The following is a 27,189-nucleotide window of genomic DNA, read 5'->3' as shown; positions in this document are numbered from 1 at the left end:
CCTCTTCTACTTGCACATATCGAATCAATCACATAGTACTGTAGCTGATTACTATTACTTTGGTAGAATTCTTTAAAATGCCTTGCTACAGGATACGTATTGTCCTGATTTGTGATAGCCCTAAGGTGCTGTAATATACGTTTGTGTACCGGGAGTTTGGTACTCCCGATGTATCGCAGAGCACATGGACATTCGAGAATGTAAATGGCAAATTCTGTTTTACATGTTAGGACCTTATTAATTATATGATCCTTATTGCCGAAATCATCTCTGAAGGTTTTTTTGTTGATGCCATGTTCACAGGCCTTGCATGTTTTGCATTTAAAGAAACCTTTGTTGGTCTGCCACCAAGAAGTTTTGTCAAGTACTTCAGGACTAGTATCTATCAATTTGTCCTTCATTGAGGGTGCACGGCTGTAAGTGATAGATGCCTTACTGGGAAGTAAATTACCTATTACGACATCCTTCAATACAATAGGCCAATTTCTGTTGATAATCTTACGCAGTTCTGTATGTTGATTGCAAAAGCCCATTATGATTCTGAATGGCTCTATTGGCACAGTACTGGAGCTTGTAGATACCAACTGCAGGTTAGTTGTGTCCTGTGTAATACAATATTTACTAAGCAACTGAGATCGAGTTATCAACATCGATTTCTGTATAGCCTTCCTGATAGTTTTTTTAGGATAGCCTCTTTCCAAGAATCTGGCCATGCTAGATTCTTGTGCCAACTGTAGCTCCTTGTCATTGCTACATAGTCTTCTTAACCGGATCATTTCCCCATAGGGAATGCTTGCAATTAAATGGGCCGGATGTGCACTGCCTACATGTAGCGTGGTATTACCTGCAGTGCTTTTTCTATATTGGCGTGTTTCAAGACCATTCTCAGTTACAAACACTTCTGTGTCTAAAAAGGCTATTTTTTCTTGACTCAAAGTTGCTGTGAAATTAAGGTTACAGGAATTTATATTGATATTGGACACAAATTGTAGCGCATCTATCTTGCTGCCTCTCCAAAATACGAATAAATCATCAATTTACCTGTACCATGTAGTCACATTGTTAGTCATGATATCTTTATGCTCAACCAGGAGGACCAGTTCCTCCCAAGCTCCCATGTGTAAACATGCGTAGCTTGGTGAGAAACTGGCCCCCATGGCTACTCCCTGGAGCTGTTTGTATAATACATTATTATACATAAATACATTGTGATGTAAACAGTATTCCAGCATAGCAATCAACATTTCATAATGATTTTGAAACATTTTGTCTCTGCGTGATAGATAATATTTGATTGCCGCTACACCGTCTCGATGTTTAATGCTAGTATATAGCGATGAGACGTCTAGCGCCATCAGCCAATCCCCCTCCTGCCACACAACATTACGTAATTTTGATAAGAAATCCCCAGTATCCTGGATATAAGAATCCAACGATTTTACAAAGCCTTGTAAAAAATAGTCAATATAGACTGAGGTATTTTCCATCAGACCACCCCTGGCTGAAATGATGGGCCTGCCAGGAGGATTAATACAGTCTTTGTGTATCTTGGGGATGTGATATAGTTTCGGAATATGTATATATATATATTTTTTTTTTCACTGACAAAAACATAGGTTTCAGACATGTTATAGTTAGGGATTAGCATTTAAAAAACCTAAGAAATTCACTGAAAAAACCCATAAGTTTTAGGGGTGTTATAGTTAGCTGGACATTTCACTCGTACAAAACCATTGAAATTCCTCCGTTATAGTTAGTTGTACTAACTATAACTTGCGCACCTGCAATCCACTGCTGATGATGTCACATATTACATCATTCATGACATGGTCAGTGACATCACTGATGACATCTCAAATCACATCACTGATGACATCATGGATGACATCATCCAGTGAATGTGGTTTGGCTTCCATATTTAAATAAGTATTATATATATAGCAATCTGCATTGAAAACTCAGTGGATGTATAAGTGTGTAGATGGAGAATTTAGTACCATTATGATTGACTTTGTAAGTGCCTAATGTAAAGTGTGTCACTGAACATATGGAATAGTTATTAAACTGTCTGAATATATGTATCACTTTCTCTCTTGTTCTGTAAACTACTGCATAAGTTGGTTACTACCTATGTGAAACTCTATATTCGTTTTTAATTAGTTAAGTGAGTAGTTGTATGAGAGAGTGAATGTGTGTGTGGTTGGGTGGAAGGTGTGTGACTGTCCAAAGATGTGTAAATAGTTGTTTTAGTAGGTATATGATGTTAAGACTGCATGTGGAAACAGTTATTTGGGCGAGTGAATCTCTGTATGGGTGTGGTGAAGAGTAAATATATTTCTTAATGATACACGACCAAGAATGTTAAAATATAAAAAGGCACTGTATGTGACAGTTTGTGTATATAAATTCATATATATAAGACTCAGTGGTTATCTGCATCACTGTAGGGAAAACTGTATACTTATAATAGTGATTGTATAGCTCACTAAGTGTGACTTACTTTCTATACTAATAAATAAAGTTATGTTTATTTAAGTGTGTAGCTGAGTAAATGTATGTATGATCAATTGTTTGCATAAGTGAGTAGCATGACTGCATAAGTGAATAGGATATGTCCTGCTGTGTTACAACTAACTATAACTGAGGAATTTCAATGGTTTTGTACGAGTGAAATGTCCAGCTAATTATATCACCCCTAAAACCTATGGTTTTTTCAGTGAATTTCTAAGGCTTTTTAAATGCTAATTCCTAACTATAACACGCCTCAAACCTATGGTTTTTTTGTGAATTTCAAAGGTTTTTTAAATGATAATTTTAAATTTATTTATTGTTCTATTTTTTATATTCTTTTTCTACATGTTTTAATCTATTTATTTTTAGATATCTTAGTTTTTAAATTACATTACACATAATTAAAAAAAAATGTTTTTAAATAAAAAAAAAATTTTTTTATTATTTTATATTCTTTTAAATATATTTATATTATATTTTTATTGTTTATTATTTTTTTTTTGGAGTTGCGTACCCAAAGTGCACCCTTCTCGATCACCTATCTGCCATATTAGGATTGTTGTGTAGGATCCGTTTAGGATGTGCGACTGGTATGACTTTCCCTCCGCGAACGCTATGCGACTGGTACTCGACTTGTGGTGCATACACGACATGCACGAATTACGGTACCCGACAGTCAAGGAGTTGCGCGTTAGGTCATATGCGTATTGGAAGCAGTGGGTGCGCGCCTCCCGCAAAAAAATGTTTTGTCTAAAAACATATATATATTTAATATATATATTGAGGCAAGACATATCTGAGCTAATCATAAAAATAATATTCTTTTACTTTTAACAAAGTTGAATTACTTTTGAATGTAATTTTGCGCTTTCGTGCTGGGTGAGAGCTGCTTGCTCACACCCTACGAAGACCCCATGTGGCCAGAAAAAAAGAGATTTGATTGGTTCATAACACTTCCTATTCTAACTATTGAAGAACCCCACCCATTTCAATCCCTCTTCTTAGACCTTCCTTGAGAGAAGACCTGTCTTCAGAAGAACATTTGATTTGTGTGCTTTGGAGATCTCAAATTGGTTTTTGGACAAAAAATGGGTACACCTGTAGTAGAATCTTCAGACTCTGAACATTCTGAGGCAGAAGAATTTGTTGCAGAACCTCTCCCTCCAGAAAAATATACTCCATTGTTTGGAAATTTTGTACCTTCCCGGAGGGCAAAAAAAAGGTTACGTGCAAGATCTGCAAGGCGGTGCTCTCCACAGGAGACCCAAATGAGAAGTACTCATGTGGGACTGCTAGCATGAGAAAACACCTGCAGTCACTGCATCTAATAAACTTTTCACGTGAGGAAATGATAAGACTGCGTGCAAATGCTCCTGCACCACCAGCTGTACCTAGCACCTCTGGGGCATCAACATCTACTTCAGCAACAGATATACATCCCCAATTTGGGAAAAAGAAGATGAATTGCGTGCAATGCAATCGGTTCATTTGTTACGGGGAGCAGTCAGTGGACATTGTTTGTCGTGCCATCGATAACCATCGACGCTAGTTTCTTTTTTTTTTCTCCGCAAAGTTTTTGGTTTTGTTCCTCCTGTTGACTTTTTGACCTGTTAAAAAAAAGAAAAATTGTTCCAAAAATCAAAAAAACTACAAAAATCAAAAAAAGTTCATATCAGAACTAACTACTCTAGTTAAAAAAAGAGCTAACTTTGTATGCTAGCGTGTGAAAGTTTACATGAATATATATCTAGTGGATAATTGACTGAAAGAATGCATTTGTGGTGTATGGTGAATGTATACGTGCAGAACTATAAGGAAGTAGCTACATTGTGCTGTGGTACTTCCGAAGCCCAGGGATGTAACATATGTACATAAATATGTTGCAAGTCTGTGCTTCCCTCTGCACTGCTGCTTAAACTGCAGCCATGTGGTGACACAGGCACTCTTGCAACATGGTGCAAAGATATCTGTGTCATATGGAGTTTGTTTTTGTGCAACAAGACACCTTTCGGCACAAAAACATTTTGTGAAGGCATTTTTCTCCTTCAATGTATACTGTACATTTTAGCATACATTCAAAGAGAAAAAATGAGGAGACATGAAAATAATTCTCCTTATAGTGCCTTGCTACACCAATTGGAGGATGGTGCAGCACTCAGAAACATGTCCAGAATTATCATTTCTGATAAATCTGGTGATGTGTCTTGTTCTATGACTGATCTGTGCAAACATGCACAGCAACACCCATAGAAAAGCCCTTTCAACGCAAAGTGGTGTATATGATGAGGTTGTATTGACGTGGAGAAGAAAAGGTATACAGAGTGCCTTTTCCTCTCCTTGTAAAAATGAAGGAGAGTTAATGGCTAGGCCAATTCTTATTATATGAGTAATAAGTAGAAAAATGTCAGTACTGCAAACAGAGAACAAGATACATTTATAAGTACTTACGTTTTAGCAAACTTATAGGACATGTTTATAGATTACCAAAGTGAAGGGATGGGGCCTAATGTGACATGTGCAAAGATACTCAGTGATGTGTTTTAAGTTAAGGAGTTTTGTCTCTTTTAATTCTGAAATTCCCTGGAACCTACTAGACCACCATATCTCTCTATTGCATACCATACTATGTGTGTTGCAGACAGGCGCTGTGAAGCTGTGTCCTATTTGATTCCTGTTTGCAATGGAATTCTGTGGCACAAATCTTCTTGACCGCCAAATCAAAGTAGAGAGTAAGGACTAGATAGGCTAGTCCGGATCCCCAGGATTATATGTCAAAATCAAAAAAGGACTAGCTATGTTAGGGGGGGAGAGACTCAAAGAAGTACGCGTGCCGGCAAACCAATTGGTTTGTTCATGAAGCCCTCACCCACCAACCTAGTTGGTGGCATGCTTCATCATCGGGCCCACCACAGTGACACCGAGTGTGTCTCGGGTGTGCTTCCACACCAGGTTACTGCGGAGCTGGAATGTTCGCTGAGTGTGCAGTGTAGTGAGTGAGAAAGTGAAAGTTAAAAAGCTATACAGTGGGTCCCAGTACCCGAGGGTAAATGGATAAACTTTAATTACTGGGCCCCTGTTAGCTATTAAAAAGGCAATCAGACATATTGGAGTGCGAATTAAGACCTCCAGCGTCCTGTGTGGTCTACATGTTTCAGCCAGGCCTTTTTAATTTAAAACTGGCTTTCCTCAGGACCAAGTGAGTATGTGAAAAGGTGCAACTTAAATAAAAATACTAAATTATAGTGATTGTGTTATTTTGTTGGACCTGTCGTCCTTCTGCAGTGCCCGGGCACCGCAGAAGGACGACAGGTCCAAGGAGAATCTAGACCGGCAATTTCTCTGCCAGGTGACCCAAGGAAGCTTTTTACAGTAAATAGCCTGAAAAAGCCAGAGGGAATCCCCCTCTAACAGATAAACGCACCTTAGGGAGTGCGACACATAGTCAACAAAATAACACAATCACTATAATTTAGTATTTTTATTTAAATTGCACCTTTTCACATACTCACTTGGTCCTGAGGAAAACCAGTTTTAAATAAAAAAAGTCCTGGCTGAAACATGTAGACCACACAGGACGCTGGAGGTCTTAATTCGCGCTCCAATACGTCTGATTGCCTTTTTAATAGCTAACAGGGGCCCAGTAATTAAAGTTTATCCATTTACCCTTGGGTACTGGGACCCACTGTATAGCTTTTTAACTTTCACTTTCTCACTCACTACACTGCACACTCAGCGAACATACCAGCTCCGCAGTAACCTGGCGTCGAAGCACACCCGGGACACACTCTGTGTCACTGTGGTGGGCCCGATGATGAAGCATGCCACCAACTAGGTTGGTGGGTGAGGGCTTCATGAACAAATCAATTGGTTTGCCGGCATGCGTACTTCTTTGAGTCTCTCCCCCCCTAACATAGCTAGTCCTTTTTTGATTTTGATAAATCTACTTGATCCATCTTCCCTTTTTTCAACTGTGTGCAAACACACGCCATTGTGCATTTTAAGACTTACTTAAACTTACCTCAGCAGTAATACATCAATAAAACGCTACACATTTTATTCAGTTGTTTTTTATAATCTAAATTGTGGTAAATTGCTTATTTTAGAATTAGGATCTGTGAAAGAAAAGAAAAAATAGTTATAACATATAATATTATATTTTTAACAGCACAGCATAATTTTAGCATTTTACATACTATTTTCTTTGCCTTTTTTTGCTGTTCTCAGATTATATTGAATTTCACTAGAAACAGTGATGTCAATCGTACTCATCACATAACAGCGGGCAAAAAAAAACAATCAATAAGATTTGTTTTTTAAAAACAGGAATCCATCCTCACTTGCACTTCTCTGTGGGGAATTGATTATTGAGGGGACTCTAATGCAGTAATGGACTCGGTGCTAGATCGACAGCCCCCGAGAGATGCCGGGGCGATGACCCACAGACTACAGGACTTTGTGGAGGTGATTGGGTTGCTAGATGTGTGGAGGACTAGGCACCCAACCGATAGACAATACACATTCCACTCTGGGGCTCATATTAGCCTCTCTAGGCTAGACTACATCTTATCGTTGGCCACTGGGATGCTGGGCATGACTGACATTAGACATCTCCCTAGGGGCATATCAAATCACTCCTCAGTCATTATTACATATGCATCATTTACCCCGCAGAATCGGAGGCTCTTCCCCATCAGACCGGGTTATATCTCCAGGATCATAGGCTACCGAAGTCCCTGCTTCAGGTCACTAAGTGTTACTTTGACGAAAATAAACACTCATTACCCTCCTCAATGGTTTTATGGGAGGCTTATAAGACTGTACTCCATGGCCACGCGATATCACTGATCACTGGTAAAAAGCGGGACCATCAGAAACACATTGACGATCTAGAGGCAGATGTGGTGAGGGCAGAGAGGGCGCATGCGATTAGTAACTCGGAGGAGACGACGCACTCACTGCACCCGGCGCAGCAGGCACACACGTGAGAGGAGGTCACCAGCAGGCTAACCAATACTCAACACACAATATACGGCCAAGGGGATAAGGCAGGCAGACTTCTGGCCTGGTTAGGGAAAAAAGAAAGGGCGAGCAAATGGATAACACAGATACGTACCAAAGATTGAGACATGGTAACTATTCCGCAACAGATTTCCGAAGCGCTAGCCCAGCATTGCGAATCGGTATATACACTAGTAAACAGTAAAGGATAACCTGGCCTTTCTGCATGACATACAAACACCTACCCTCAAGGAGGATGCAGTCACACAGGAAGAGAGCTTGCAGGCGGTTAGGGCACTGCACACCGGGAAGGCGCTAGGGGCCAATGGGATTCCAGTGGAGTTCTATAAACTTGGTGCTACACAATTAGTGCCACATCTGCTAGACATGTACACGGAGAGCCTGGAGGTTGGTGCTTTGCCTAGAGACCAACGCCTTGCTACCATAGTTGCTATACATAAGCCCGGAAAGCCTGTGCCGGAATGCACTTCGTATAGGCCGATATCTCTTCTAAACGCAGAGGCAAAGATACTTGCCAAAACCTTGGCCATTAGGCTACAACCGTATTTGTCGGAAATTATTCACCCGGATCAGTCAGACTTTATGCCACACCGCAACACGGCGCTTAATCTAAGGCTGCTGTTTAGTGTCATAGAGCGCAAATCGACCTTGGTAGAGGATGTGGCCATACTTTCCTTAGATGCGCGGATGGCGTTTGACCTGGTAGAGTGGCCCTTCCTTTTCGCGGGCCTCCAGTACATGGGCTTCGGAACAAAATTCTGCGGGTGGATCCGACTGCTGTACACGCAACCAATGGCGCGGGTGGTGGTTAATGGCTATCTTTCAAAAGAATCCCCACTGGGAAGAGGGACAAGACAGGGGTGTCCACTGTAACCCCTGCTTTTCGCAATAGTCCTGGAGCCATTGGCGGCCTGGATTACACAGGACCTCACGATACGGGGAATACGGTGGGCAGTCGGCTGGGAAGATCGTATTTCACTATATGCAGACGACATTTTGCTATATTTAACGTCCCCAGCGCGCTCCATTAATTGCCTGCTAGATAAATGTCCGGGTACACAATAAATTGGGACAAATCGCTACTATATGTCCTACAGGGCCCGCCGCCGCGGCTGCCGACAGGGTGTGCCCTGCAAGTAGTTACAAATGGGTTTAAATATTTAGGAATATTCGTCACACATGATCGGACACAATTTATTGAAATAAATTTAATCCAACTGCTGGTGCGTTTTAAAAAAGATGTTAAGCATTGGCGAACATTACCATTGACGCTCCTGGGCCGTGCTGCGCTCTTTAAAATGGTGGCGTTACCAAGATTTTTGTATGCGTTGCATAATACTCCGGTCCCATCAATGTACTTTGGTGCAATTGATGTGGAGATGACTACACTACTCTGGGACGGGAAGGCACCCCGCATAGCACAAAAAACTCACTAGGAGCTGGTACAACGGCGGGATCGCTCTTCCGGACATTGGAGCATATAATTGGTCCTCCCAGCTCGTCCCGATCAACCATTGGCTACATGTTCCCCAAGAGGAGCCAGCGTTCCGGTTGGACAGACATCTCCTGGAACCGGCTGGGATCATTAATGCCCTATATAATAAAAATAAGAAAATACACTGTCACCAGACCAACACTGCACACAATAGACATTTGGTTTGTGGTTCAGCACACGCTGGGATGGAAGGGAGTAATCACGCAGGCAATGCCACTATGGGACACAAAGAAGCTGGGAATGTTGGGTAACTCCAAGGGGTTCCGCAACTGGGACACCATAGGAATATCAAAAGTAGGGGGCTTGTGGCAGAAGTGTGAAGTGGTTACATTCGCGCATCTGCAGGCCACTTATGGTCTTGCTGAGACTGAAAGGTTCCGCAATATGCAGATTAGACATGCACTGCAGTCAGTTTTACCACCAGGCGCGACCCCGGAGGAATCCTCGCCATTGGAGGACTGACTCCTAACGGGTCATCTTCAAAAAAAGGCGATCTCGATGACGTATAAAAAAATAATTAATAATAGACCTGACCCCACAGAGACTGTTAAGGCCACATGGGGGAGGGAGGTGGGAGACATTGATGAGGCAGACTGGAGGGAGGTGCTGGCTTCTCCTAGAGAGGCGGCTATTCCGTCAAGGCTACGGCTTGTTCAACAAAACATTCTTCACCGTACATACTATACGAGGGTGCTCCTTCATAGAATTAGACGGACGGACACGCCAAACTGTCTAAGGGAGTGCGGAGAGCAAGGGACATTCTTCCATACCATTTGGAGCTGCCCCAGGATAGTGGGATACTGGATGGTAGTGATGAGGACGCTCACCCAAGTCATAGGAGTCACTGTAGTGCCTGAGCCGAGGTGCTGCCTGCTCACTATATGGAAGCCAACCGACTTGAACACGACGGCTCAGGGATGGGTGACTTTTGGCATAACAATAGCAAAGCTGAATATTGCCCAACGTTGGGGGTCTAGGATTGGCCCTGCTCTTGCCCAGTGGTGCAAGGATATGGACCTGGCAATGGTAGCGGAAAAGTCAGTTTTTATCCACCAGGGCTGCCTGAAAAAGTGGGAAAAATTTTGGGGGGGATCGGGGATATATATGTGAACCACCTCCTCCTGGGGACTCTGATTCGGATGCGAGTGCTTAAATACACCAAGCGAAGCAGACTATTAGAGAATGTTCATGCGTACGAGGGAAGGGTGCACAAGAGTTATATCCAAATATGGGACTATGAGAATTGTAGAAATGTTTGTATATCTAATACTGTGATCTATATACACGTCATTCCAATTATGTTGTCTTGGAAATGCATTGATTATCTAAATTAAAACTTTAAAAAAAGAATCCATCCTCAATAAAATACCATATAATACATATCACACATATATAAAATGCTTACTGCTAAGAAAATGTTATAACTTACATTTATAAACACTGTAAATGTTGTTTCTTAAAACTATACGCTGAGACAATGTACAAGAAAAAGTCCATAATTAAAAAAAAACACCTTTCCTTGAGGCCAAATGGTATTATTGCAATTCTTTTTATTTAAATTGTCCAATAGCAATCCAATTAAATCATTATAATAAATTCCTCAGACACTTAATTATTTTCCTAAAACTTTGGCCTTAAAAATATTAGGTAGGAATTAGGTAATTTGCTAGGCAAACGTGGTTTAAAAACCAACTGAGCATCATTACAAAGTGCCCAGCCTTTTTCACATTTTACATAGGCAGAGTAATGTCCAGATGTTGTGGAAAGACCATCATGGAAAATGATTGCTACTGCTACAAAAAGTCCTTCCTGATAATGATAGTTGAGTTGCTACAAAATGTTTTATTAAACTGTCCAATTTTCTCCCACCAGCTGTACAACGTTTCATCATTAAAATTATATATTTTCCATATCTTTGTATAAATAATGTTGATGACATTTCTGATTTGCTTTGGCTACACTCCATGTTTTGATTTGCTGCTTAAACTAATTTATTGAAAGACACTGATTTACAGTCTGGTAATGTCAAATATATAAATCTTTCAGTCTCTACATTAGTGCTACATGTATACATACACTTTTCACAATAATGTTCCCATTCATAACAAAGGCCAAAAATATTTTCAATTTCTACGCTTTCATTTTGCAATACAGTAAGCATATACATTAGAAATTCCTGAGCATCTTGTGGGATATTCTGCCTAAATTGTGTAGAACCAGAACATACATCCAAAAGATTACGAACATCACAAACACTTTGTATTTTACTTGTATCAGTTCTCAATTTTTCATAAATGGAATGCAACAAGGAACAAAATGTTTTTTCCTGATTCTCCATAATTTGTTGTTGCAAACCTTCAAGAAAAAAAACAACATTGACCACTACATTAGCATAGCAGTTGACACCTGAACTATTTTCAAACTGATAACCAACAATCTCTTCTGTCCTTTTTCTTTTGCTTGCAATCACAATATTATCTTGTTTTTTTTCCTTCTCTATACCTTCACTACAGATATTCTCAAACCTTCTTTTTCGACCTACTACACACTTTTCAAATACAGGATATTGACCTAAATTGGGAGCCTACGTTCTTCTTAACCTATTATACTCTTTTACACAGTTTGCATCTGCAGTAACCTTTTTGTCATAAAAATCAATCAAAAACAAACCAGATAAAGTTCTGACAACATATGCCATACCCTCTTTAATCAGAGTATTTCCAATGTTCATAAAGCACTGTCTACACTTAAACCTTGAGATTTATGAATAGTGACTGCATATGCCGGAGAAACTGGAAACTGTTTTCTACGGACATATAAATCTTTAACAAGCATAAAACAAACTGAACAACAATTTGATTCACTTCAAATTCACAATTGTGAATTTGAGGATAAATGGGCTCCTGTATAATATTATAGGTTACTACGGTCCAAATCAAGATGATCTGGCCCCACTAGATGAGCTAATTAAGGAAATGGTGGGTCTTACAGGATTTATTGTGCTTGCTGGCGATTTCAACACGGTGTTGGATAAAAAATTAGATAGATCAGCTAATAGCAGGGCCCTTGTTAATAGTAAAATGTCATTTAGAGTTGCGGGCCTGATAGATCAGTTTGGTCTTTGTGATGTATGGAGACAGAGGGCGGGGCAGGTATTAGGATACACGTACTATAATAAAAAAGTACAATCATAGATCCCGGATTGACTACTTTTTAATAGACCTTAGACTCATGGACAGAGTGAAACAGATAATGCACGTGGGGGTACATTTATCAGATCGTTCAGCGGTTATTTTGGAGCTCAAAACAGAATTTGTCGATTCAGGTTCAGTTTGGAGACTGGATCGTACTGTTTTGTATGATCATGAGGTTATGGAGACTCTTAGGCAGGAAGTTGATGGATTTGTTGAGCAGAATATGGGTTCAGCAAGGATAGACAGTGTTTGGGAGGCGGCTAAGGCATTTCTTCGGGGTAGGCTGGGAGCTATGGGTGCAAGGAAAAGAAGAGCTTACTATAACAGAATAGAGTTTTTAGAAAAGGATATCCGCCGGAAGGAGGCAGTAGTGGTGAATACGGGGGAGACTTTGGTAAATGAAAAAACTGTTCAAGAATTGGAACAACTGAAAGAGGAGATAGCCATAGTGGTTAACAAAAGGGTGAAAGAAAGATGGGAGGCCTCTAATCTTGCGCACTTTGAATATGGAGAAGGCACGAGTAAATTATTGGCTTGAAAAGCAAGGAGGGATCGGATAAGAAATACGATTAAAGAAGTAAAAGAGGGGGAGTCGGGCTGTTTAGTGACAGACACTAAAGATATAGTTGAAGCCTTCTATAGACATTTCGATGAGGTATATAGGGAAGATCTTGTTCCAGATAAGCACAAGATAGAAAAGTGGATAAAAGTTTTAGATCCATTGACAGAAGAACTTCAAGAGGTTTTGAACCAGGAAATCAGACAGGGGGAAGTAGAGGAGGCTGTTAAGCAGGCTAAGAAAGGGAAAGCACCAGGTCCGGACGGGCTACCGGTTGAGGTCTATAAGGTTTTGGGGGGGAGTCTGATACCTTTATTAACTAAGGTCTTTAATGAGGTTTTTGTAGGAAAGGCGGCTCTTCCCACATCATGGAATGAGGCGAACATTATTGTCATTCCTAAACCTGGGAAATCTCCAAAATACATGGACTCATATAGGCCTATTTCGCTTTTAAACAGCGATTATAAGTTGTTTGCTAAGATCATGGCGGATAGGCTTGGTAGAGTAGTCCCACACCTTATTCATGAAGACCAGAAAGGGTTCATTAAGGGCAGATATCTAAGGGAGCTAACCTTTTCTCTGATTGGTAGCATTGATGTCGCAGTTACACACAATCTCCCCTTGGCGGTTGTTGCTCTTGACGCCGCCAAGGCGTTTGATCGCGTTAATTGGGAGTTTCTGAAGGCTTTAACAACACACCTACGATTGGGGGTTTATTTTGGAGGGGCACTGGCTCGAGTATACCAGTCACCTATTTCGAATGTTCTAGTAAATGGGGTATTAACTAAGCCGATAAAAGTAATGAGAGGTACAAGGCAGGGATGCCCCCTATCCCCTCTCTTGTTCGATCTATATATTGAACCGTTAGCCTGCAGAATTAGAGAGGCAGGCAGGATTCCCCCTTTTGAGTTCCAGGGATGGGCCAGAAAGATTTGGCTGTATGCAGATGACATCGTCATTTTAACATCAAATCTGCATCAAACCTTGGACACCATACGTTTTTTAACGAAGAAATTTGGTGAAGTTTCGGGATATCGGCTAAATGCTGACAAAACAGAAATGATGTCTTGGAACTTGGCAGCAGAGGGTATAGTGTGTAAAAAAGAAATAAGATATCTAGGGGTCCAAATCACTCAGGACATAAAGGATCTTACCAAAGTTAATTTAGCTAAAGTCAGGAAGGAAATATCTTCGGCTTTGAGGGGTTGGGCCCATCTGTCTTTAACAATTTACGGACGTGTTAACTTGGTAAAGATGATGGCGTTACCTAAGATAACCTTCTTATTCGACACGCTCCCTCTTATGTTTGAGAAAGAGGGTTTCTCGAGACTGCAAAGCGAGATCGGGTCTTTTATTTGGGCTTCTAAGGGATTGCGCTTATCCTGGAAAAAATAAGAAGAAGACTTTTGAAAGGAGGTTTGGCTGCACCAGATTTCCAGATATACTCTTGGGCTTTTTTGCTTAAAAACTGCAGAATGCTTCTGGGAACGCCAGGAAGCTCGGTTATTGGTGAACTACTGTCCGCAATGTTGAGAGTCGAGAACATTAAGCAGAATGGATTTATGTATACATTTTCTGACCCAAAGTACTTTATAAAAGTGAGACTAAAAGTCCTGAAAGATTTGGCAATGGTCTGGTAAAGAATCAGGAGGGCCACAAGAATACCATATTTTAGTGTAAGAGCATCGATCTGGGAACCACCAGGTGCCCCAAGTTGGGCCGAGGATGCGCTGGCAAGGATGCTAAAAGTAGAGGGACCTCAGAGATGGGGGGATCTCTTTATAGATCACAGTTTATTGCCATGGATTTACTGTGAACAAGAGTGGGGGCAAATATTTTTGAAGTTTAAATACTTCCAGATACAAAGTTGGGCAGCAGGGAAAGAACATTTAATAGGGGTATATAACGAGTTTGAAGAAAAGCTGGCTTTGGAGGCCCCGATAAAGAAAGAAGTGGCGATGTGGTACTGGGCAATAGTTGAAATGGAGGATGGACCATTTACATTGCCGGAACGCCTGTGGGAAGAGTGCTTGCCGAGGACAGCTACAGAAGACCACTGGCAAGTAACTATGTTGATTCTTTACAAGGTGGTAAAACCTGCGAGTTTAAGAAGGAACCACTTGTTTACTCTCCACAGGGCGTATTGGTCCCCAAAGAAGTTGGCAAAATTCAAAGATGGTGGTATGGTGAGATGCTCTAAATGCAGCAGTCCAAATGAGGACGACATGCACATGTTTGTTACATGCCCGGCGATAAAAGATTTTTGGGGTGATGTGAGTAAATGCTTGTCAGCTACATTGGCCCAACATATTGAGGTAAGCCCTGAACTAGTTATCACGGGAAGAGCAGATCAACAAGGTAGGGGCTTGGAAGATAAAGTAAAGTTGGTGTTCTATGCTATATTGTTGGCCCGAAGGGAAATTTGCAAGTTGTGGGTCTCTGCTAATCCTCCGACAAGTTTGGCTTGGATAAGAGCTATGAGGGCTGTAGCAAAGCTGGATATGGTCGGCCAGCATGAGAAGAGATACAGATTTTGGACTCCTTTCTTAAACTGGTATGGGTGAAACTGTGAAGGCAAGGGTGGAAGAAAGTCCTATGATTAAGTCACTCTGAAATCTCGGTGGAAATATGCTTTACGTAGGCCAGTTAAGGGAGTGTACTCCCTCCTAAGAGAGTAAAAAATTCCTATTATATGAGATGAAAACACCCTGGGGTGCTATCGTAAGAGAAAAGGGTGAAGAGGGGCAAATGAGGACAAATAAGAAAAAAACAATTTGATTCACTTCTTCATTCTGATCAAATTAAATTTTTTAAAATTCAATACCATCTTTATTTGGATAATTAACAAAATCCACAACTTTGCCCATTGCTCCATTAACTAAACCTTTTTCTATGTCCAAATTATGACTTAAAATTACCCAACAGTTTCTACATGCATATAGATTCTTTTTTAAACCAGCAGTTTTAGATATAGATTTTCCTAAAGAATCCAATGTTGTTTTCAGTTTTTCTGTCAAAATAATAGTGATTCCTTCATGCTCTGTTTTTTCTTGATGGCTTCCATTTTTATTATTTCTTCATTTCCCAGCTTCAAAAGTTGTTCATTGAATATAGAACACTCGCAGTGTTGGCATTAAGCAAATTACAGATTTTTTTCCTGCAATTTTCATGTATATTTTCTCAGGAACTATATTTTCATTTGGAAACAAATTGGAAAGTAACCAACTCTCAAAGCTTGTTTGCCATGTTCTGTTAGTAGTCCAATTCTTATATCTTGAAGAATAGCTCCATAATCAACATAATTTGCCTGTCGCATGTTTGTAATGAGTTCTTTGTATTCAAAATATGACCAAATGTTAACGTTTCCAACACTACCCAGAGACTTTCTTTTTGTCCTTTCCGGAGTAAGTTGCAATAGATCTCTGAAAACTATGACATGTTTTCCTCCAAATAACACGTCACACTCTGGGTTAAGAATTTGCTGCATTCTTAAATGCACAAAAGCAAGCATTAAGTTTGAGACCATGCTTACCTCATCAATAATCAGAAGTTTCATTTTTTTCAGCACTCTTGAAACTTCACAACAAGCTTCTCCAGATAGCTTGTGATATTCCAATTTGTTTTCATGCTCCACAGGTAGCATTAGTAAATGATGTAATATAATTCCTTTAACCGAATGCGCGCTACGGGTTTTCCCGATGTGCGCTGAAATTTGAAAATCGCGCGGTTTGAGACAAAGCCAGCTCGTCATCCGCGTAGCGCAGGTAACGCCCATGACGAGCTGGCTTTGTCATCCGCAGCAAAGGGGTTAATGTTGTGTGCTGCCAACCCAATTGGAGCAGTTACAACACAAGACAAATGTGACTCAGTTGTTATCTGTAGATAACTGGTGATTACTTTAATTAAGAAACTTTTTCCTGTTCCAGCTTGTCCACTCACATACATTCGGATAGGTTGAAATGATGTGCATTTTTTCTACTCATGAAGATATCCATGGTCAATCTGTTGTCTCACTTGCTGATATATTTCTTTTTTGTTCAACATTTAGTTGTTCTTCCAAGTTTGCTAAGTCTGTTACATCTTCTTGAGCTTGAAGCATTGTTGTTTGCACCTCACTCATGGCGATTGCTGCTTCATTTTCAACAATTGGTTGTCCTAGTGGATCTTGGCTCAGCGCAGTAGAACTTTGACTATTTAGGGAACTGTCTCTAGCAATCTCAGCTGCAAATGTAGCTTCTGGATCAATTTCATCATTCAACATTTTCACATGATTTGCAAAATCAGTGCATTGTATGGTATATTTACAAGCATTGAAAGAATCTTCATAGCTCTGAAAATCTCCAAGTAATTCCAATTCTGAACGCGTTTCTTTCAATTCCGTCTTTTCTAATTTTGTAATGTAGGACGTTACATATCGAGCAACAGCAATGGAATTGTCCGCAACGTACTGAATATCCATGTTAGCATTCCACATGGACAGAATCACTGGATTGTAGTCATTTATGTATTTTGACTCTTCGCTTCTTCTTAAGTTGGAGGTATTTTTTGGAGACTTTCTTGTGAAGGTAGGTCGCATAGCTGACATGATACTGTTCACTCTTCCTTTGGATATTACAGGACGTGGAAATGCAAAACGACATTTGGTATAGAACTTATCCTCAGACTTGTGTTTTCGTCGACAATATTTTCCACAAAGATGGCTTTGGAATCGTAAGACTTGTTGTCTTAAGTTGTTTTCTTCTGTGCTTTTGGGTACAGCACATGTGGCATATTCTTCAATAAAAGACAAAACAGTATTATCCGAATCTGTTCCAAATTTGGGAGCATCCTTGATCCATAACAGCATATGTGTATGAGGAGCACCTCTTGCTTGATACTCCTTTCTCCAAAATAAATCCACAACTTCTCCAAGAGGAGGATTTTTTTATTGCAGATAAAATACATCATAGCTGCATACTTTACCAGGATCCAAAGAGCACAATTCTCCAGGTGTCTTTTATTCAATATTTTTTATATTGGAATTTGCCTCTCAAAGAAATTCAAGTAAATCATCCCAAACGTACTCAGCACAGCTTAGGGTAAGGAACCATGTAGGAGTACCTAAGTTCCGTAGCATACATTTCAGTTCTCAATGATGACGGTACCAATATTCATTAGTCACACGCTGACATGCCATCAGATTAATCAGCTGAGATTCTAAATGATCATCTCTCTTATGCATTTTAGCCATAAAATCCCTTGCACATACATTTTGCAGACGTACTCCAGTTTTTAAAATGTGAATAACTGCATATGAAAGTCCAGACAAATCACTTTCAAACAAAAGATGAAATATATAAGAGATACATTGTCGAAATCTATGATCTTCTGCATATAATTTTGTTGTCCGATATTCAGATGCAGGAATCTGCACAGGACGTTCATCATATCGTCCACCTTTTCCTGTTGGAAACAACTGCGGAAAACAACGAGCTTCCAAGCTCTCTTCCCATACACTCATGGGCCTTCCCTTTGCTTTTTTCATTTGAAACAACTTAATATTGTTCCCCATCACTTCTTTTGAATGAAGTGGATGTACACTGTAATGTTCATAGACTTCTTCACATCTTGACATGTCCACTTTTTCAATTTTTCCACTTGATGTTCCAGTATCTTCTGCTAAAAGTATTTAATCTTCTCCCATATAAACATTTTTATAGTACTTAGTGTTTTTTATCAAATGCAAAGTTGCCTTCTGTACTTTCCTAACATCCACTAACTCCTGCCAGATTTTCTTACTCTTCGTAGGCACACCATGAACTAGAATAACTAGTGGTTCACTTTCTACACTCTCTACACCAATAGTTTCAATATTTTTCTTTAAATCTAACAGTAAATACACAACTCTTCCTTTTAATCCTCTTTGTAAATCTGAAGGAGGCAATTTACCTGTTTTAGGCTCCATGGGAACAATAGCCTGAAAAGGGTGCACACATTGAATGAGAATAGACTCATAGGTATTTAAATCTATCAGTTTAGGAGGAATAGCAACCAACTTTAAATTATTATGGACAGCTCTAGCGGACATTTTATTCTCAACTAATTTGTCATAACGATATTTACAAATACGCTGATCAGAACCCAAATCAAAACTATTTTCTACCAACAAATAAGTTGCAAATTCCTTCCACATATCAATATTTCTCTTTCACTTTTTAAATACAGATCAACACTCCTAGTCTGATTTTTATATTGAGTTCGCTGACAACAAATAAAAAAAATGTGGCCTTTCACCTGAAATCACCTTAAACTTTGTAATTTGATCATCAAAATGTTTTGTAATAGTACGTTTCACATTGTCTTTAACATTTTCTTCTATTAATGTCTCAGTTTCTGCACTCTCTTGTTCAGGACCAAAGTAACAAAACTCAATTTCATCACAAACCTTCTTCACATCTGATACTGGCCCACGCAAAAGAGCACTGTTCAACTCATTTAAGTTTAGTGCTGGACTTTTTGCATAATACAATCTTCTCACTAACTTCCGCATTTGAGTATGATGTACTGTCAACATCCTGAAATGATGAAAAACACTTTGACATACTTTCCTAGAAAGAAAAGCCGGAGAATGACCCTGCAAACCAGTATTTTTTCTTACTCTGCAAGGGTCTAGTCCTTGCAACATTTTAATCTTTTGTTTAACAATTTTTTAGTGTATGTTCATAAGAAATTGCGTAAAAGATCAATAGATTCTTGTCGTACACTACAAATACTGCTGCAATCCCAAGTGTACACTGGGGCTTTAGGACGTCTGCCTAGAACTTCATCAGCTATCACTTCTTCTGCATTTCTGGGAACCATTTTCTCTTTCTCAATTGGAAAACCATTTCTAACCTCAAAAGCTCGACCACTGGTGTCAACTGCATGCAACAAATCATTGGTCTGAAAATAACTCTCTTCATTAAAGAAAGGCTCTGAACTTGAACTGTGTTTCCATTCCCCCTCAAAAAATCACAACAATTAGTTATAATAATTACTCTTTTTCTCTTACTTTAGGCCTTCATTAAATGGATTGGTTTATCTAGTGATCGAATTCCGTTTAAAACTAAAATAAATAATTTCCCCTTTACTTCAAAAGCCTTTTCAACAATAGATTCAATATGCTTCTTCTTTTTATAAAACAGTGCTCTCTTTTTATATTTCTTCATATCTTTCAGCAAATTATGTACTACACTATTATTATTTCTTTTGCGCATTTCTTTATATTGATATTCTCTTCTTTTGCCATAAGTTGTATCCTTTGAATGTACATTGCCTTTTTTTCCTTTCCTATTTTTTTGACTTTTTTTTCGTGCTTGGAACATTTTCACTGGTTTCAACATTTTCAATATTCTTTCTGAGTCTAGTAATATTTTTAATAAATTTGTTCGTGGTTTTACCAGAACATTTTCTCTTTTTTTGTCATATTTTCTTGGTCATCCAATACTTGTTGTTGAGTTTTCTTCAAGTAATTGTCCTTTAGCTCTCTTTTTTTCTCTAAATTTCCCAGGCATGATAACTTTCTTTGAACAATGATGAACAATATCTGTAAAAAATAAACATAAATAAATGTATATTATAACTTTATAAATTATACTTTTCTATTACTATACAAACACATTCTACAGAGATACTGACTGGGGAACGAGTGTAAAGGTGGTTACACCGCTACATACACAGTGCATAGGAGTTTGAAGCACTACGTGCCCTAAATCCTGGCTCACTGCATGAGTACATACATTCTGACTGAATGCCCACAGTACTATAAGGGATACTGGGTGAATTCATAATTCAATAAGTTTTACATTATTGAAAGGATTAGTACATGGTACTGAAACAGTTAGTATGGAATTGGAAGATCACTCACAGGGTATTTGCTGGAGTGTATGGATACTAACTGGGGAATTGTTGGCCTGAAACACAAGTGTGAAGGTGGTTAGACTACTGCAAGCAAAGTGCATTGAAATTTGAAGCAGTCAGTGCCCTAAATCCTAGCTCACTGGATGAGTACGTGCATACTGACTGAATGATTACAGTACTATAGGGAGAGACACTGGGTGAATTCATAATTCATTGAGTATTACTTTAGTGAAAGGATTAGTAAATGGTACTGAAATAGTCACTATGGAATTGGAAGAGGACTCACAGGATGTTTGCTTGAATGTATGGACACTAACTGGGGAATTGTTGGCGTGAAACACAAGTGTGAAGGTGGTTAGTGTACAACATGCATAGTGCATAAGAGTTTGAAGCACTCCATGCCCTAAATCCTGGCTCACTGCATGAGTACATGCACACTGACTGAATGATTACAGTACTATAAGGAGAGACAGTGGGTGAATTAATAATTGATTGAGTTTTACTTTAGTAAAAGGATTACTACATGGTACTGAAAGAGTCACTAGGCATTGCAAGAGCACTCACAGGGTGTTTGCTGAAGTGTATGGATACTGACTTGGGAATTGTAGGCCTGAAACATAAGTTTGAAGGTGGTTAGTCTACTACATACATAGTGCATAAGAGTTTGAAGCATTATGTGCCCTACATCCTGGCTCACTGCATGAGTACATGCATACTGACTGAATGATTACAATACTATAAGGAGAGACAGTGGGTGAATTAAATAATTGATTGAGTTTTACTTTAGTGAATAGATTAGTACATGGTACTGAAAGAGTCACTCTGGGATTGCAAGAGCACTCACGGGGTGTTTACTGGAGTATATGGATACTAACTGGGGAATTGTAGGCCTGAAACACAAGTGTGAAAGTGGTTTGACTACTACATGAAAGTGCATAGAAGTTTGAAGCAGTCCGTGCCCTAAATCCTAGCTCACTGCATGAGTACATGCATACTGACTGAATGATTACAGTACTCTAAGAACAGGCAGTGGGTGAATTCATAATTCATTAAGTTTTACTTTAGAATCAAACTTTTTTTATTAGGCGGTCAAGCATCATTGTACACAGCCCAGCTGCCTAAATCAACTTGCCGATTCAGAAAAGGGGGTGGTGATGAACAGAGTGTCTGAATTAAGCAGACCACTCTTACCCAGTCCAAAGATCAGGGCTTGATCCATCACCGTTATTTAGCTCACTGCACCATCCCAGCTCAGAACCAATCAACTTGCCGGCAGGGCGCATTCCTACCAAAAGCACACGCGGTGTCTAGGCCTGCAACCCGGCGGTCGGCAACGCGTATCTGTGGCAATGTCATCACCCCCCCGGATGCACATGTTCCGCTATTTTTAAAAGAAAAAAGTCCAAAGAAGTCAGAAACAGAACATATGAACTTCCCCAATCCCCCCCCCGCTTCCCCCACTCCCCCCGCTTGACCCCCCCAACTGACCCCCCCTCCCCACTCCGCCTCAGTCAAATCCAGGAACGACTGTCCCAAAGGGCCGTCTTCCCTGGGTTTGTAACTCCCAAAGTCTTAGGTGCATGGTGTGGCGCCGACTGGCTTGAGAGGAATAAGCTGCAGGATTTGCAGATATTACGGGCATGTTACTTCCCTAAGATCCTTGGACAGCAAATGTAGAAACGGAGCCCAAAGGGTAGCATATTCCAAACCCTTCCCATCTATACCCAGTGATAGACGTTCCATAGCAAGGGTGTGCCACAAACGCTGAAGCCAGTCTCGCAGTTCATGCACATCCGGAGTACACCAGTGCGCCAATAGCGCCTGCCTCGCCGCTAGCAGCGCTAGCGCAATTCGCCGCCCAGCAATTGAGCGCAGTGGGAAACATTTGGGATGAGGCAGCCCAAGCAGGGTGTGTTCGGGAAGCCTGGGCAATGTTATCTTGAATGCACTGTCCAGGTCATCTAGTACCATCGTCCAGTAGCGTTCCAACTTCGGGCAGCGCCACAATAAGTGAGTCAGGTTCCCGGATGACCCTCACCCCCTCCAACAGAGGCCTGATTTAGCTTTGTCCCACTGTGCAGTGCGCGCCGGCGTATAATACCAGTATGTAGCTGTTTTATATGCAGATTCGGTCCCTGCTGTGTTAGATGTGGTGTGGTGCGCACGGTAGAACACTTGCTCCCATTCTTTGGTTGAGAGGGGGCGCCCTATCTCTACCTCCCATCGCACTTGTGCATTAGTGCGCTGCTTCCGAGAGCAACGTAGGATCATTGCGTACAATTCTGAAATGAGGCTTTGGTCTTCCTTTTTACCAACAAGCCAACGCTCAAAAGCCGTAAGAGGGCGTGACATAAGGGCCACATTGGCAGGGCGGGTCACTCAGTGTGCTACTTGCGCATGGTAGAAGGCATCCTCCGCATCTAGCGGGTAGTATTCGGCCCGTAGCACGGGGAACGGAATCAGCCCTTCCAAGTCAAAGAGAATACCTACCCTTTTGCAGCCCTTCTCCGGCCAGCGGTGGAAAACCAGCGACGAGCGTCCTAGGGGAAAGTTGGGGGCGTCCACTATCGGCGTCATGGGTGAGGGGACGAAAGCCCACCCCTTGCGAAGCGCTAACTGATCCCAGTCCAGCAGCGTCGGTTTGTCACCAGCAAGGAATATAGCCTCCAAGCTCTATGCCTACGCGGCAACCAAAGCTCTCTCCAGATATTGCATCCTGCTACCGCTTGGTCCATGAAGAGCCAATGTTTACTGGACATGGGCCTATTCCATTCCACTATATACCCTAAGCAGGTGGCCTGAAAGTGTGCCGCGAGCTGGTGGAATCCCAGACCTCCAGCTGCCTTCGGAGACGTGGACACTGCGAACATGGCACGTGGTCGCTTATTGAGCCATAAAAGTTTGTTAAGCAATCCCTGAAGTTTCTTCAGCGTACCTCTCTGGGTAGCAGTGGCAGCATTTGGAACAAATAGAGTATTCTGGGAAGGATTGTCATTTTAATGGCAGCTAGTCTAACAAACCAGCTCAAGTTAAGGCGGGACCAGTCCGACAAAGACTTTGAGACCTGTTCAGTCAGCCCCATATAATTCAAGGAGAGCGTTCTAGTCAAGGTCGGGGCTAGGCGGATACCAAGGTACGTGATCTCAGACTGCGTCCATTGAAAATCGAAGTACCTCTGCAGGTCAACTACATCCGCCAGCGGGACTTACACATTCAGGATCTGTGATTTGGAGAAGTTGACTTTAAACCCTGCTGCTTCGTGGAAGGCTTGGATCTCTGCAGACAAGTGTCGCAGGGAGGGGTAGGGATCCTGCAGCGCCAAGATGACATCATCTGCATACAGACTTATTTTATGCTCATCTGCGCCGAAGCGGATACCGGTAATATCGGGGTGTGACCGGATATGCTGTGCAAAGGGCTCAATGTAAAACGCAAAAAGGAGCAGTGAAAGGGGGCACCCCTGCCGCGTTCCCCTGGTAATGGAGAGGGGTGTCGATTTGCAGCTGTTAACGCGCAACACCGCTTTGGGAGCAGCATAAAGGTACTGGACACACTGCAATAAATTGTCGCCAAAGCCATATGCCTTCAACACTTCGAAGAGGAAACCCCAGTCCACCCGATCAAAGGCTTTCTCCACGTCAATGAACAACAGAAAAGCCCACGCCCTCGACCGGTGTACCAAGTCCAACAGATGGAGCAGCCTTTTTGAATTATCACTCCGCTGTCGGGTGGGTATGAAGCCTGCCTGGTCGGGTTCAATCACTCCATCCATTAGAGGACTAAGACGTGCGGCAAGTATTCCCGCGAATAGGTTGGCGTCTATATTTAGGAGCGAGATCGGCCTATAAGAGCTACATTCAGCAGGATCCTTCTCTGGCTTGAGGATGACCGTGATAGCCGCTTCAGACATAGAAGGGGTGACCGAGCCGGTGTCCAGGAAGGAGTTGAAGAGCCAGGTTTAAAATGGTGCCAATTCCCTGCAAAAGGTTTTATAAAAAGTGGCAGAGAACCCGCCGGGCCCAGGTGACTTGGCCCGCTTAAGCAGGGAGATGGCCGAAATTACCTCTTCCACACGGATCTCGGCCTCCAACGCCTCAACCGAGGTAGGGAGCAGGGGTGTGATAGCAGCTGCTGCGATGTATTGCTTTATGTCTGTAGGCGACGCACCCTCTCTCGTGTACAGCGACTGGTAAAAGTGGCAAAAAGGAGTCAACAATCTCTGCATTATTAGTAGGTGCCTTCGCTGTGTGGTCCCGGATTTCGGTGATAGCTTGGGCCTGAGCCCGCGCGTGCAAGTGATGTGCCAGCATCCTGCCTCCTTTATCCCCGCACAGGTAGAATTTGTGACTCAAGCGCAGCAAGGCGTGTTCAGCCCTATCAAGATCCAGATGTTTGAGCATGCGCCTTTTTGTTTCTAATTCTCTCCACACCCTGGGTGCGCCCGTCCTCTTGTGTATTGCTTCCAATCCATGCACTTCACTCTCCAGCTCCCCCCTCTTCTCCCTGCGCAATTTAGCATATGTGGCCACTAGCGCAATGAAATCCCCCCTGACCACCAGCTTCAGGGCCTAACAGATTGAAGCCATCGCAGTATCTCCCACCGTGTTTTCAGCTAAATAGTGGGTGATCGTGTCCCTGACCTTCTCTACATTGGTGTCCGCGTGTAACATGGAATCTCTAAGCCACCATCCGGCCGAAGGGGGTTGTGGGCTAATCAGGGAGACCTTCACTGATAGGAGCGCATGGTCAGAAAGAGAGCGAGGGGCAATGCCCGCCTCAGAGAGGTGTGGGAAGAAAGCCGACGTGGCAAGGAAGTGGTCCAATCGCGCATACGATTTATGAGCGGCAGAGTAATATGTGCAGTCGCGCTCTTGGGTATGCTGCAAGTGCCATACATCATGAAGCCCGCCCTCTGCAAGCCATTGTTTTCCTTCCCGGGACCAGGCAACGGTGTGGGATACCCTGGGTTCAGACCTGTCTAGCCCCCATCCATCACAAGGTTAAGATCGCCACCTATCAATATAAGCGCATCTGGGGAAGCAAGGACCTGCGCCAGTGCCGTGCGAAGGAAAGGTTCCTGCTGGGAATTCGGGACGTATAGGGACCCAACGGTGAAGATTGTGTCCTCCAACTATACTCGCACTACAAGAAATCTCCCTTTGATATCCACAAGTTGGGCCAAGACTTTGCACCGCACCCTGGCGCTAAACAGCATCGTAACTCCGTTCTTCTTATTGGGACTCGAGGACCAGAGCTGTAAAGGGTAACGCCTGTCTCGCATGCGCCGAACATCTTTAGGGAGGAGGTGGGTCTCCTGCAAGAGGCACACATCACAATCAGTATTCTCGAGCAGGGACAGAACCACAGAGCGCTTCACAGGGTTATTGAGCCCGCGCACATTGAGGCTCACCACTTTCAGCCCCCTAGACATCATGTCACATATAAAAGATGGCCGCTATCGTGTAGCTCCCAGTCACGAAAGGATAAGTTACTACCCACCACCCAACCACCTTAGGCTTGAGCTCAGCATCCCGTTGGCTGCCATCCTCTGTCCTCCCGAGCACCCACCAGCAGCGGGCAAGAGGCAGCCACAGTCCGGACTACTCCAATAATCCCTTGTTCCTGAAGGGGAGCCCCTCCCAACCCCTACCCATCCCCCACCTCCCCAGAAACCAAGGTCAAGCACCCCAACACAGAATAGGAAAAGGAAAGAACAACAAACAACAGTTCGTGAAGTAGGTCCAAACGGCAGGAGGATGTGGCACCACTCATTAGTCTTCCAGTTCCCGATACGGGACTCTCTCTCTTTCAAGGACATAGAGCACAAGTGGTACCTGTAGGGGGTGGTCCCCTCCGACGCCAGTGATTCACCCTCCTAGGCCTTCATGAGGCCGTGGCCCCGCGGTCTGTTGTTGCCTCTGTCACCAAGGCCACTGAAGCTACCGCAGCCCCTCGTTCGTGAAGGCGGGCCGATGGATCAGGCCCCTTTGCTGTGATGGGCTTGCCGACTCTCTGCCAGTCCGAGGAGCGTCGCAGTCGCCGTGTAGCCAAACCCCTGCCTTCAGATCCAGTATCAGGACGTTCCAGGCCCAGGATTTCCATGGCAGCTGCAAGGGACCGCACTTGAACCAATTTATCCTGCCATCGAAAGATGAGTCGAAATGGATGACCCCAGGAGTAAGCTACATTGTGTTCACGCAGATGAGCGGTAACAGGTCTAAATTCCCTCCGCTTCAGCAGTGTAGACCCTGCCAGGTCTTGTTATAGCATGGGACGATGGTCTCGAAACTGTAATGGATTGAAGTCACGTGCTTTCATAAGGATCCGCTCTTTCAGCTGGAAATCATGGACGCACACCAGTATGTCAGGGGGCGGCGCCCTCGCACCTTGCGGCAAGCCGACTCGGTGTACCCGGTCCATGCGTATCTCCTGTATGTCGTCTTCATTCAGAACGTGTTTAAATAGGCTTTCCACATATTCTCTCAGGTCCGTCCCTTCCCCCTTCCAAGGCACCTCCCGAATTCTTATATTGT

This window comes from Lissotriton vulgaris, chromosome 2_1 (assembly GCF_964263255.1).
Source record: "Lissotriton vulgaris chromosome 2_1, aLisVul1.2, whole genome shotgun sequence".
NCBI classification, from domain to species: domain Eukaryota; kingdom Metazoa; phylum Chordata; class Amphibia; order Caudata; family Salamandridae; genus Lissotriton; species Lissotriton vulgaris.
This window is presented reverse-complemented; position numbering follows the sequence as displayed.